This window comes from Lynx rufus, unplaced genomic scaffold, assembly GCF_022079265.1.
Source record: "Lynx rufus isolate CCGP_SWC_20201006 ecotype Redwood Valley unplaced genomic scaffold, mLynRuf1.p SCAF_16, whole genome shotgun sequence".
Lineage (NCBI taxonomy): Eukaryota > Metazoa > Chordata > Mammalia > Carnivora > Felidae > Lynx > Lynx rufus.
This window is the reverse complement of record NW_025814830.1, coordinates 30,524,024-30,537,759: the sequence shown is the minus strand read 5'-3', so window position 1 is coordinate 30,537,759 and position 13,736 is coordinate 30,524,024.

The window sequence follows — 13,736 nt, the reverse complement described above, 5'->3', positions numbered from 1 at the left end:
CACTGCCCGGCCCCCGGAGGCACCTGAGGGTTTTTCCTCTGGTCCGGTCCAGTCTCTCCTTGAACAGGTGAGGGAACTGACCAAGAAGGGGAGACACTGGCCCAGGGTCAGGGTGAGGTATAGTCAGTCCAGGGACACGCGTCAGCCATGAGCTCGGAACTCTTACCGGCTCCTCGTCAACACAGGGGTGACTTCCGAGAACGGGTAACCGTGTTGAGCCACGCCGTGCACTTCACACCCACTGAGGCAGGCGCTACCATCATCTTCCCACTTTTCACCGAGGATGCAGAGCCTCAGAGGGGGCAAGTAACTATCCCAAGGCCACACAGCTGGTTGGTGGTGATGTTGCCATTCCAGGTCCGATGGATCCGAGGCCAGAGTCCGAGCTCTCGAGGACGGCTCCCTACCCCACCTCTCCAAGGCAAGGCCCCACGTGGTGCAGCCCCTGCCCTCCCCCACTCCACTTCTCCAGAGACCCTGCAGCTCCAGCCAAGTTGCACCCCCTACTGCCACCAGCCTTGCCCCTCCCCCATCAAAGCCCCACCAGTCCTTCAAAGCTCAGCCTACTTTGTTCATTCTTAGAGTCTTAAGGGGTTGTGTACTCGTCTGCTTCTCCTGCCTGCCCCACCAGATGCTCCTGGAGGCCAGAGAATCCTGCCAGCAGCCGTCACGGTAGCCTGGACTGAATGGGCATCTTTGAAAGAGGGAAGGGAGGAAGGAAGGAAGGACAGATGGATGGAAGGTATGGTAGAAGGCTGGAGCTGGAACAGGAAAGAGAGGGAGGGAGGGAGAAGGATGGATGGTTGGATGATATGATAGAAGTCTGAAGCTAGAACAGAAAGGAAGGAAGGAAGGAAGGAAGGGGAGGAAGGAAGGGAAGGGAGGGAGGAAGGGAAGGGAGGGAGGGAGGGAGGGAGGAAGGAAGGAAGGAAGGAAGGAAGGAAGGAAGGAAGGAAGGAAAGGGAAGGGAGGAAGGGAAGGGAGGCAGGGAGAGAGGGAGATGGATGGCTTGGTAGAAGGCTGAAGCCAGAACCACCCCCCAAATCCAGCCCCACTGTAGTACCTGCAGGACTGGTCCTGGATGGGACTCTGTGCTGGTCAGATAAGAAGTCTCCCAGGGCAGAGGGCCGAGTACGAAAGCAGCAGCAGCCCAGGGGTGGTGGTGCCAGGCCTCTCCTCACAGGCCTGGGGTGCCCAGACAGGCTAGAGAACCGGCTGGGCCAGACTGCCCCACCCAGCCCCTCCTCCCCCTGCAGGGACAGGCTGGGGGCTCTGGAGCCAGTCCTCTGAAGGCTCGGCCTCCTGACGTCATTTTGCCAACCAGACTCTACTGGGCAGCCCCCGGGGTCGCCTGCATTGAGATCCGTACCCGTACCCGGGAGTGACCCTCCCCCCTGCGCCCCAGCCCTCCAGATAAACATGGTATCGGGCCCCAGCTCTTTCCAATTGGCTGTCTGCTGGCTTCTATCCCTCTGGGCTTTCATTTCCCGATCTGAAAATGAGGACAATAGCACCTGGGTTGTCCAAACCCACGTCCAACAATACGACTTTACTGTTAGTATTGTTTTCCTGGCTTTCCCTATGCTCTGCATTCCCTCCCAAGAATCCAGTGCCCTGTCTGCCTGGGGCCTGCCAGCCACCCTGGGCACCCCTCTGGGGCAGCGGGAGGGACCTCGGACGCAGAGGCAGCACCCATCAACCAGCTGCAGCTCTCGGCACCCCCCCACCACCACCCAGCTCCTCCGCCTACTAATTGCAGGGTTGCAAGATGCCAGCTGCCTCCCAGGCCCCAGGCGGGCTCCTCCCAATGGAGCGGGGCTCCCCGGAAAGCCTCCCAGTTCTCCTCCAACCCCACAGACCCAGCTGCATTGGGGGTTGTCTCCACGGTGCTCGGCCCACCCCCACTTCCGCAGGAGGTAGCCTTCCTCTGTGGCTTTCCCCTTTCCCAGGCTTCCTGAAGTCAGAGAGGAGCATCCTAGCCTCCCCTTCCCCCACTCAAGAACTAGCCGTGGCTCCCCACTGCTAGACAAATACAGCCTCGCTCCACATCCCGGCCCTGGGAGTGCTCTCTACATGCCCTTAAGCACGTGCCCCAAGTGGCCTTGGTTTCAGGTCCCTGTGACTCTACGATAAAGTCCGGACGGGCCCCTTGCTGTGGCCTCTCTCCCATCCCCACTGGCTTTGCCAGCACTGTCTCCACACCTGCATCAGTGGCCTGGGACTGCGTGACAGTTCCTGGCAAGCTGCTCACACCTGGCCCTCCAGCTCTGAGGGCCCAGGTCCTGCCTCTGGGAATCTGGATCTCCCCAGGAGGGAGGGAGAGGGTCCTTCAGAGCTGACGCCCTCCGCCAGCTGTCATTTCATGTTTATATAGGTGCACAAGGGCATGATGGGGAAAACGAGGCCCAGAGAGGGAAGGGACCAGCCAGGAGAGGACAGGGCTGGGACTGGAACCCAGGCAAATCTAAAGGCCGTTGTTCTCAGCTACAGCCGTCAGCACTGGGCTGAGCCGGTTCAGAGCAGGCAGGAGGGAGGCAGGAGGGAGCTAATGATGGAAAGAACCTCTGACATCAAGCCCTCTTCCCTTCAGAGACTCTGCAAGGCCCTCTCTCATCCAGCAGCCCACTTCATCCTCTAAGGTAGGCAGCTCGGAGTTGGGGATCTCACTACCTGGATGGGTAAACTGAGGTTTAGAGAGCGAAGTGTGACCTGGGACTCCCTGGGCCCTTTTAATAGGGTTGTGACCCTTCACTCCTTTGACCTCCTCCATTATTATAATAACTCGAGACAGCACAGCCAAACAGATGTGCATTCACCTTTACCACTAATAGGCAGGAAGCTCTGCCTCCCTGGGCCTCAGTTTCCACAGATGTACCATGGGGTGCCGTAGGGATTAGAAAGCACGTTTGCCAAGCTCCCAGCATGAGGTTCAGCTCCCAGCAGGACTGTTCGCTTTTGTCCCAGGACCCTGCCACGTCTGTGTGGAAGGCCAGTGCACTTGTCCGTACGGGGTGGGGACCTTTGTCGGGGATCTGCCTCTGCCTGCATGTACCACCCACCCAGCCATGCTCCGCTCCCCCCGCCCTCCGTCCAATCTCAGGAAGTTCCACCTGACCACCCACCCAGTTGCCCAGGTATCTTGATTTCAGGATGGAATGGGGTTCAGCGGGGTCGCACTGGAAAGCAAAGGCAGCTTTGTCTGTTCCTGGACCACAGCCTCCCCGCCACCAACCCCACCCTGTTGGCTGAAATGATGTGTGTAACAAAATCCCTGGAGATTTGGCCGGTGGGCGTCTCTTACCAGATGAAGTTTATCTGATCACCCCGTTCCCCCCAAGGGCTGACCAGAGGAAGCTGCCAAGCTAAGGAGGACAGAGAAAAAAGGGGCCACACCAGGCAGTCGGCCTCTTGTTTCTTTTGATGCTCATGGCAGCCCAGTGAAGCATCACAATTATTCTCCCACCTCACCGGGTGAGAAAACTGAGGCTGAGGCCCTCAGCAGCTTCCCCAGGTGTCACAGCAACTAAGAGGCAGGATTTGAACCAGGGCCACCACTGTCCGGAACAGACGCTGGGACCTCTGTACCAGCGGCTCCTGGTGCACTTTGCAAGTAACAGGTGCCCCTCCCCGGCCTCCGGGCCCTCGGAGGTCTGCGTGGCGTCCCCCTTCCTCTCTTGCCATGTCCCTCTCATTCACTGTGTCCCAGCCCACTGGCCGCCTGTTTACTCCTTCAGCGCCCCAAACCCGTTCCCATCTCCAGTCTGCAGGCACGCTGTTCCTTCTGCCCTGAAACATCTTCCCCTCCTTCATGTCCTTCCCTGGCTCCTCTAGCCACACAGATATTCCCTCTCCTATGCCCATTAACCTCCATCCCAGTCCCTTGACATTGATTTTTCTGGATGACTTCTCCTTTTGTAATTGCCCATTTATTCACCTGGCCGGTGCTGACTTCCTGCTCCCCTGTCAGCCCGTGAATTCTCTGAGGGCTAGAATTCTTGGTCCTTTTAGTCACCTTCGTATCCCCCAGTGCCTACGCCTGCCACACAGCAGGACCTCACTGAGTGTTCAACGAACGAATGAATGAATGAGTGAATGGAGGAACGAATGAATGAATGACCTTCCATGCTCCGTCTCAGGTGCCTGCTCTGGGTGGCCCAAGGCCAGTCCCAGAGGTTCAGGTCGGTCAAAGGCAGCAAGAGATGAAGTTATAAACCAGAGCAGGCAGATGGAGTGTGCAAAGTTTTTTGAGAGGAAACTCAAAGATGCGGTGCTATTAAAAATTGATATTTCAATGAGATAATCCCGCTCCTAGGCTTTTAATTGATTGTCTAAAAAGCCTTCCTCTGTTGTTATGCTTCTTTATTTGCAGGGACCATTAATTTTTCTATGGACGATCAAACCCAGATAGAGTGGAAGGGCTACCGCACAGCTGATCCCAAAACAGTAACCAAGGCGCCAGGGACAAACAACATCTGGGGGTCGACCAGGATAGGTGAGATGGCCATGGCGCTGGCCTTGGCTCTAGATGCTGGGAGAAGGGGAAGCCCCTGCACGTCCTGAACACACACGTGCACCTGCCACTGCCCCTGGCCCCCCGGCGGTTTGGGAAGGGAGGAGGAGCAGGTAGGGGCTCTGCAAGGATGCTGGGCAACCACCGTGAGGCAGAGCCCGCTCTGGGAGTGGGGACCCCTGGGATTCCCCCCTTGCCACCGGTGGCCAGTCCCCCACCACCCCAGGCCTCTGTTCCCCCTCTGTCCCTTGCAGGGCGTGGCTAGAGGTGGACAAGGAAGAGCGGGAGGGTGGGAGGCAGGACATCTAAGGTCTGTCATTTCTTCCCTAAAAGAGTGACAATGGCACCGGTCTCGATGGGAGGCTTTGAGGCCCAAGCACAGAGCCAGGAAGGGCCACGGTTGCTCACACTGTTGTTAACCTCAGCATTCCTCTCCTGGCTCTATGGGCAGCCCTCAGATCTGCACCCCCTAGCCCACGGTGACCTTGGCCACCGCCTTTCCCTTTCCTCTGGCTCTGAATCAGCCTTTGTGCTCTTCTGCAAAGCTTGTGGCCGCAAAGGTGTTCTGTGCGCACCCGTCTGCCGGATCTCTGGCCGCGTCTGCTTCTTCCCCCCGCCCTGTCCATCCACTCCGTCAGCCTGCCAGGCAGCCTCGGAGAGGCCCCAGAGGGTCCCAGCTACAGTGGCAGTGAACCAGGGCTGGGCTGGGCTGCGCTGGGTTATGCTGGCCCTTGGCTCTTTCTTAACTGACACAACCACGAGCTGGCGTCCCTCACCTCCTTTCTGCTGCTCCATACCCCTAACACACCTCTTTTCTAGACGGGAGAGACCGCCAAGGAAGGCTGGCTTCATGGGCCTGTGCCCTGTGCAGTCACACTGGGCTCTGTCCTTGGAAGGACCTCATGCTTGCTTTAATTCTCTGTTGTTGCCAGCTTGCAATGAGCAATTCTAAAGGGAGCCCCACATTTTCATTTTGCACTAGGTGCAGGGAACTTGTCGCTGCCAAGGGACCAATCCGCTTCAGGGAATGGCCAGGGGGTGGGTCCCCAGGACAAAGCACCCCTGCCTTTAGACATCACTGAAGGTCCGGCCTTATCCCCACATCTTTCCCCCGACCTTACCCATGTCTCCCCCACTGAGAAGCCCTCCTGGCTCTCACCACTCCGCCAGAGGACGAGCACAATCGTGGGGAATGACTTCTCCAGGCATCTCTCCGTCTCCGACTGGGGGTGGGGGCTCACAGAGAGGCAAGGGGGTCCTCAAATCTACGTGTTTCCCCTAGATAGGTATGACTGCTGTCAAGCGGAAGCACGGATGCCTCAAGGCAGACGAGGCACAGGTTCATTTAAACGATTCGTGGAATTCATTATAGCCTTTGGTCAATATGCGTTTTCTTCAGGCAGTGGACACAACCGTGTTGGCCTTACGTGTACTGGGAAAGTTTTCTCCGGTGTATGTCCCCAAGGGGCAAAGGGGTAGAAATCCTCCGCACGGCAAACGGGCACAATGCAAGAAAAACCGGTCACATGTAGAACCCTATCCTAAGGAAGGCTGCAGGGTGAGTGAAAAATGAATTTGAATGTAGCACACAACATGGGCTTGGTTTTCTCTCCGCACGTGTGGAAGAATCGACACCATGGTGTTAGTCTCTGAGTCTTTCTTTTTTCTTTTCTTTATTTTATTTACGTATGTATGTATGTATGTATGCATGTATGTATGTATTTATTCATTTATTTTTGAAAGAGAGAGAGAGCAAGCATGGCAGGGGCAGAGAGAGAAAGGTAGAGAGAGAATCCCAAGCAGGCTCTGCACTGTCAGCACAGAGCCCGATGCGAGCTCAATCCCACAAACTGTGAGGTCGTGACCTGAGCCGAGATCAAGAGTCTGACACTTAACCGACTGAGCCACCCAGACGCCCAGGTTTTTCTTCTTTTTTATCCCTGACTCTCTTGGCTCCCAGTGGCTAGTCACCAAGGAGTCAGAGACGCTTGACTTCCTGAGGATCCCTCAGATCTGTCCCCTGCCACCACCCCTCTCTCAGTCCCCTAGCCATACCACCTCTCACCTGCAAAACTTGTCTTCCCTTCCTGTCTTGCTCCCCACAATTCCATTCAGGCCCCTCCATCTATCCTCTCAGGGCAGCCAGAAGGATTTTTTTCAACATGCAGATTGGATCCTGTCTCCTTCCCTGTTTGAAAAGCTTTGACTTGGGACGCCTGGGTGGCTCAGTTGTTTCAGCATCCCACTTCAGCTCGGGTCATGATCTCGCGGTCCATGAGTTCAAGCCCCGCAGCAGGCTCTGTGCTGACAGCTCAGAGCCTGGAGCCTGCTTCGGATACTGTGTCTCCGTCTGTCTCTGCCTCTCCCCTGCTCATACACTCACCCCCTCTCTGTCTCTCAAAAATAAACAAACATTGAAAAAAGATTTTTTTTTAACCCTTGACAAATTCTCCATTTCTATTAAGATGGACACCAAACCCTTGAACTGGCCCTCAAGACTCTGTGTGGCCAGCCGCACCTAGCACCACACTGCCCCTGTTCCCTCTGTGTTTCAACCACTCTGGCCTCCTCCCACAGTCTTATACAGAGCAGGAGCTCTTGTGCCACAGGGCCTTTGCATGTGCGGTTCCGCCCGTCCCAGAACACCCTCCCTCCCCTCTTCACCTAGTTAACTCACTCTTTTGCTTTCATCACTTCCTCTGTCCTCTGTACACCTTCCTAGACATGTCAGCTCTCCCCATCTCTTCTGGCCCCAGATAACCCCTCCCTCACCGTCTCTGCCCTTCCCACAGTTGCAGCTGTGACTGAGTTTTAGATCAATGCCTATCACTTTCACTAGACCATGAACTCCTCAAGGGCCAGGTTGTTCTTGTTGTGTCCAGTGCTTGGCACAGAGTAGGTGCTCACGTGTTTGTTGAATGAGCCAATGAACCGGTGAGGGAGGGAAGGCTGACCCAAGCACTCAGCCTCCCTCCATTGCTGGCTAGCATGCCTGTCCAGGGAACAGCTTGTCAGACCTATTAGCATATCACACGAGTGTTCAGAAGGCGGCCCAGAGAGAAGCGGCCTCAGACAGAGCTGTGCACGGGGAGGCGGGGCTGGAACTCTGCCTCCTTCCTGAGAGCAGCTCTCTGCATCCATCGGAAATCGCCCCTGGCCCAGCCTCCTTTGGAGGAAGCGGAGGGAGCAAGGGGGCCCCATCTCCTTCCTCTCCACCACCCTCCTCATCATTCCCCTTTGATGTGAAGGTTCCTGGGGAGGCTGGTTTGTGTCACTGTGGAGCTGGGGGAGAGAGACAGTCTGGGGCCTCGTCTTAACTGGTGAACTGGCCCAGATCTTCGTGCTCTCCTACAGCAGAGAAGCCGGGAGTTCCCACAAATGCCATCCTCCCCCAACAACATTTGAAAAGAATCCACCAATCTGATGACGGTGGTGGTTTGCCTGGGGGTTCCGGGGACTCCTCCAGCCTCCAGATCCCATCTCGTAAGAGACTGGCTCTGCCGAGCCCACCCTTTCCCCCCCCCACCACCAGAGCAGACCTGGGGATGGGGGTGGGGTGGGGTGAGGGACTTGCAGGTGGTCCCCTGGGGGACCACCATGGAGCAAAGACTCCCATCTTTCTAGGTCATGTCAAGGCCCCAAGAAACAGAGACCCCACAGTCTCTAGTTCAAGTTCTGACATGGCTACCTCATCTTGAACTGATTCCTCTATTTACCGGGCCTCAGTTTTTCTACCCGGGAAATGGGGACTGTGATTGACACTCTGGATTGCCACTGTGAGGTTCAAAGGCTAGTATGGTGTTTTCCCCAGTGTCAACGCACATCACCACAGCGAACAGGATGATGTGGGTCACACTCGGCTAAACAGCCCGAACCAACATGGGTTGTGCAATGAGAAAGCAATTCTCTGCTCATTTTTCTTTTCATCCTTTGCCGACTTGCCAAGGAAAGTCTCAGACAAGTGGTAGGTAGTGTGGGTTCAGTACCAACTTGCTCAGCTCCTTTTTAACAGGAGCCTGTCAGGCAGGCAATGCGAGCCAGCGCACATTTAATGCGTTTGTTTTATTTTTGAGGTATTTTATCGATACCGATTGTTCTCAAAGCAAAAGAAAAATGTGAGTGGATTTCAAATATTGAGCAAATAACAGTACAGGAGATGCTTGAATTGGGCCCAAAATCACGTGGTTGGAGTGGCTGGGGCTGGGGAAATACTGCGGTAGTGTGGATGGAAATACTCTGTAAGCTGTCAAGTGATGTGCAAACACGGAGCAGGGGCGAGGGACCCGGAAGGGTCAACGCCGGAGAAGGGCTTTGCAGTTCCTGGGAGAAAATCTCAGGGCACTGTTTATGATTTAAAAATAGTAACACGTGATAACATTCTGGGCACCAGGTGCTGGGCAGATACTTCCACAGATAGTATTTTATGTAACCTTCCATTCGGGGGGGGGGGGTGCGGAAATTGAGTTTCCAGATGGTGAAGGGTCTTGCAACAGAGCCGGGATCGTCCCCCAGGTGCTTCCCTGCCTCTGTCCTCAGGATTTCCAAGTGTCTTGGAATGCTCCCTCCTTCCTGCCCGCTCCCCACCAGCGGGCACCTGGGTCTGGCCCTGAAGCCTGGGTTGTCCCCGGCACCCAGATGGGTAATCAGAGTCCAGTGGATAAGTCTCCCAGAGCACTGTGCCCACACCCCGCCCCCAAACAACCCACTCGAAGCGCGGGCGGGGGGAGGGAGTGGCAGAGGGAATAATCACATCCCTTAATTCCAACTAACGGCTTTTGTACTTAAATAATTTTTAAAAACTTTTTTTAATGTTTATTTACTTTTGAGAGACAGAGTGCGTGCGAGCAGGGGAGAGGCAGAGAGAGTAGGAGACACAGAATCCGAAGCAGGCTCCAGGCTCTGAGCTGTCAGCACGGAGCCCGATGTGGGGCTCTAATTCACAGACCACGAGATCATGACCTGAGCCAAAGTCAGATGCTTAACCGACTCAGCCACTCAGGTGCCCCTGAATTTTTCAATTAAAAAATTACCGGGGTGCCTGAGTGGCTCAGTCGGTTAAGCATCCAACTCTTGATATCGGCTCAGGTCACGATCTCACACTTTGTGAGCTCTGGCCCCACGATGGGCTCTGTGTCAGCACAGAGCCTGCTTAGAATTTTCTCTTCCTCTGTCTCTGCCCCTACCCCAGTCCTGCTCTCTCTCTCTCAAAATAAATAAACTTTAAAAAAAAATTTTTTTTAAAAAAGAAAGAAAAATTCACATGTGGCCATTGTAGGAAACTTCAAAAACTAACAGGCAAAAATAAATACTCTGGACGAGGACTATAACCTGTTTGAGGAACACCCCACGGGCAGGATCCTGTTCCAAGGGCTTTGTATGTATTTCCTCAGAATTTATCACCCCCACTGTACAGAAAGCAAAACTGAGGCACAGAGAAGCTAGGGAAGTTACCCAAGCAGTGAAAGCAAAGCTTGAACGAGTTGGTCGGTTCCAGAGCCTACATGCTTAAGCCACGGCCCTTCTCTGCCTGGGGCCCTCCTGTGCAGAGAACAGTCTCTCAAGCAGGCCATGTGGGGTTTGCAACCCCTCCCCCCCATCACTCTCCACTGTAGCGGCTCAAGTTCATTCCCTCCCAGACACACTGGGCCACGAGCAACTGAAAACCCTGATGATGCTCAGACAAAAAGCAATGCTCGTCTCCCAACCTAGAAAGAGTGTTGGCTGCAGAATTAAAAAAGTCAGAAAACAAAATCAGTCTGCCTGGTGGGGCCAGAGTGGCTGGTGAGCTCAGCAGGCTTTGGGCTAAAGGAGCTAATAAAGCCAACACAGCAGGAGACCAGGATGCTGCCCAACCCTGCCCCGGCCCCAGGCCCAGCATCGGAGCCCACTGAACGGGGCTGGAGAGCTGTGCCCACTTGTGTGCCACCCTCACTGAACCTCCCCTGGCCGACACTGGAGGACAGAGCAGGGCATTCACTCATAAATTTGATTTTAAGCGTGAGGGCCATCAGGTTCCGGGAGGGGAAAGGATTTGCCAATGGCCTCACAGCCAGAGGTCTGCAGGCTCCATTTAAAAAAAAAAAAAAATCTTTTTTTAACGTTTATTCATTTTTAAGAGACAGTGAGCAGGGGAGGGGCAGAGAGAGAGAGAGACACACACGCACACACAGATTCCGAAGCAGGCTCCAGGCTCTAAGCTGTCAGCACAGAGCCTAATGCAGGGCTTGAACCCACAAACCATGAGATTGTGACCTGAGCCTAAGCCAACGTCGGAAGCCCAACCGACTGAGCCACCCAGCCACCCCTGTAGGCAATATTTAAAAAGGCTTTTCCCCGAGATTCACAGCAGCCCAGCCTCCCCTACCTGCACCTACCCCCAAGGGTTGAACGAACACCTCCTTCAGACAACGTCTGAGTTCAGATTTGGAAACTTGATCTTAAAAAGATTGTTCAGAGTAGTATTTTGCAAATATGTAATTTTAGGTAGCATGTGGATGAAACAGTTGCATATTTTGGGATGTGATATATATATATGTGTATGTGTGTACAATCTGTTGTGAAATGTTCTATTGCGATATGGGTATGTGTGTGTGTTTTTTTTAATTTATTTTTTATTTTTATTTTTAATTTTGGAGAGGGAGAGAACAGGAGAGAATGGCAGAGGGGGAGAGAGAGAGAGAGAGAGAGAGAGAGAGAGAGAGAGAGAGAGAGAAAGAATCTCAAGCAGGCTCTGTGCTTAGCATGGAGTCCAGTGTGTGGCTTGATCCCACGACCCCGGGATCATGGCCTATCTGAGCTGAAATCAAGAATCAGATGCTTGGGGCACCTGAGTGGCTCAGTCAGTTAGGCATCTGACTTCAGCTCAGGTCATGATCTCCAGCTTGTGGGTCTGAGCCCCATGTCGGGCTCTGTGCTGACAGCTCAGAGCCTGGAGCCTGCTTCAGATTCTGTGTCTCCCTCTCTCTCTGCCCCTCCCTCACTCACACTCTGTCTCTCTCTCTCTCTCTCAAAATATAAACATTGAGAAAAAAATTTTAGAATCACATGCTCAACCGACTGAGCCACCCGGGCACCCCTGTATGTGTGTGTTTTTGTAATCATACGATATATATTCTTTTTTTTTTTTTGTCTGCCTTCTTTCATTTTCTCTTAGCATAATTATTTTGAGATTCGTCCGTATCATTGCCTCTATCAGTAGTTTGTTCCTTTTATTGCTGTCTTATTTCACCCTATGTATATATCTATAAAGTTAGTAAAAAATGCAAACTAATATAGAGTGACAGGAAGCAAACTGGGGACTGACAGGCATGGAGGAGGGGCAGAGGAGGGATGAGAGGAAGGGAAGAAACTGTGGAATGACGGACATGTTCACTGTCGTGGTTGTACTGATGAGTATACCTATGTCAAAACGCATCACACCATGCGTTTTAAATATGTGCACTTTGCCGTGTGTCAGTTACACTTCCATAAAGCTTTAGCGTATGCAAAACACACAATATCTACATATATAGTATTATATATGAACTGGCACTCATCAAATCTGTGATTTGATGAACAGTATTACTTAGTTCAAGGGCAAAGCAGGGATGGTATTTATGGTTTTTTACCTTTAGTGAGTTGGCACTTTTGCTTCTGGAAAGATAAAGTAGTTCCACTTTTCTCTATTCCTCCCACTAAGTATAAGGAAAAACCCTGGAACTTATATGTAAAATAAATACAAGAAGACTCTGAAAAGCAGCAAGAAGAAGGCGGACAGGCTTGGGAAGGTGGGATCCAAGCAAGAACACAGTGGTGAGTTCCCTGGATTTTCATTTGGCCTCGTACATTGCACACTTGGAGCTGAAGAAGTCAGCAACCCGGAAATGCCAATGGGCACAAACAAACAACCAAAAACTCCAACAAAAGCCTACTCTGTCTAGCGAAAGGACCAAGAAAGGGGCATCCTGCCAAGACAGAAAACTTTGAGACAATAACCATCTACTCCAGCCGAAGACAAAAAACAAAACAAAAATCCTGTGGCCCCACCCTCACCCATACCAGTAAAGGCTCAACTCGGGAGCCTAGTCTTCAACCCTCAGCAGTCTCCCCCAGCCAACAATGGGGCTCCCGGCTGCCGTGCCAGTAGATACCACATGGGGAGCCTCAGCTTCCACTTGACCTGGCAATATCGAGGCACCCCTCTCCCTTTTCTCTGGGGCGGTATCAGGAAGTCTAGTGCAAAGTCACGACTTTCACCACCACCCAGTGGCAATGAGGCCACCTCCTAACTGCGGTGTCAGTAGAGGACAGCCCTGCCCAAGAAGAATGAGGACTCCTGCACCCCCACTTGCCAACAGAAGCAGAGCAGACAACCTAAACTTCTATCTTCACCTGGCTGTAACCAGGTGGTGGCCGCCCCCTGCCACCTCCCCACCCCTCTGTGGGAGCAGAATCAGACAATGCCAGCTAAGACAGAAAGCTTAAATAAAATCTAGAGTCTCATACTATGAATGTGTCCAGATTTCAAAACGTCACTCATACCAAGAATCAGAAAGGTCACAGATGAATAAGAAAAGACAACCAATGAATTTCAACACCGAAATGACAGAGATGTTAGAATTGTCTGACAAAGCTTTTGAAGCATCCATGATTTAGAAAAAATGGTTGAACGAACAATCACAAATACACTTGAAACAAATGAAAAAATAAAAAATCTCAGCAAACAAACAGAAGGTGTAAAGAAAGCTAAATGGAAATTTTAGCTGAAATAAAATCACTGAAATAAAAAACTGAAATAAAAAGTTTTTTATTTCAATCACTGAAATAAAAAACTCAGTGGGTGGACTCAACAGCAGAATAAAGGAGACAGCAGAAAGAACCAGTGAACTGGAAGATGGAACAATAGAAATTGCTCAATTTGAACAACAGAGAGAAAATAGACTAGGAAAAAAAAAAAAGGCAACAGAGCCTCGGGACTTGTAGGACTGTAACAAAAGATTTAATATTTGTTTCATCAGAGTCCCGGAAGGAGAGGAGAAAGAGGACAGGTCTGAAAAAGTCACTGAAGAAATGATGACTGGAAACATCTCAAATTTGGTAAAGGATGTAAACCTACAGATTCAAGAAGCTGAATGAATGCCAAAGAAGACAATCCAAACACAGCCACACTCCAAAATTAAACTTCTGAAAACTAAAGATGAAGGGAAAAAATCTTGAAAGCAGCCAGAGGAAAACAACAGCCTAGGTA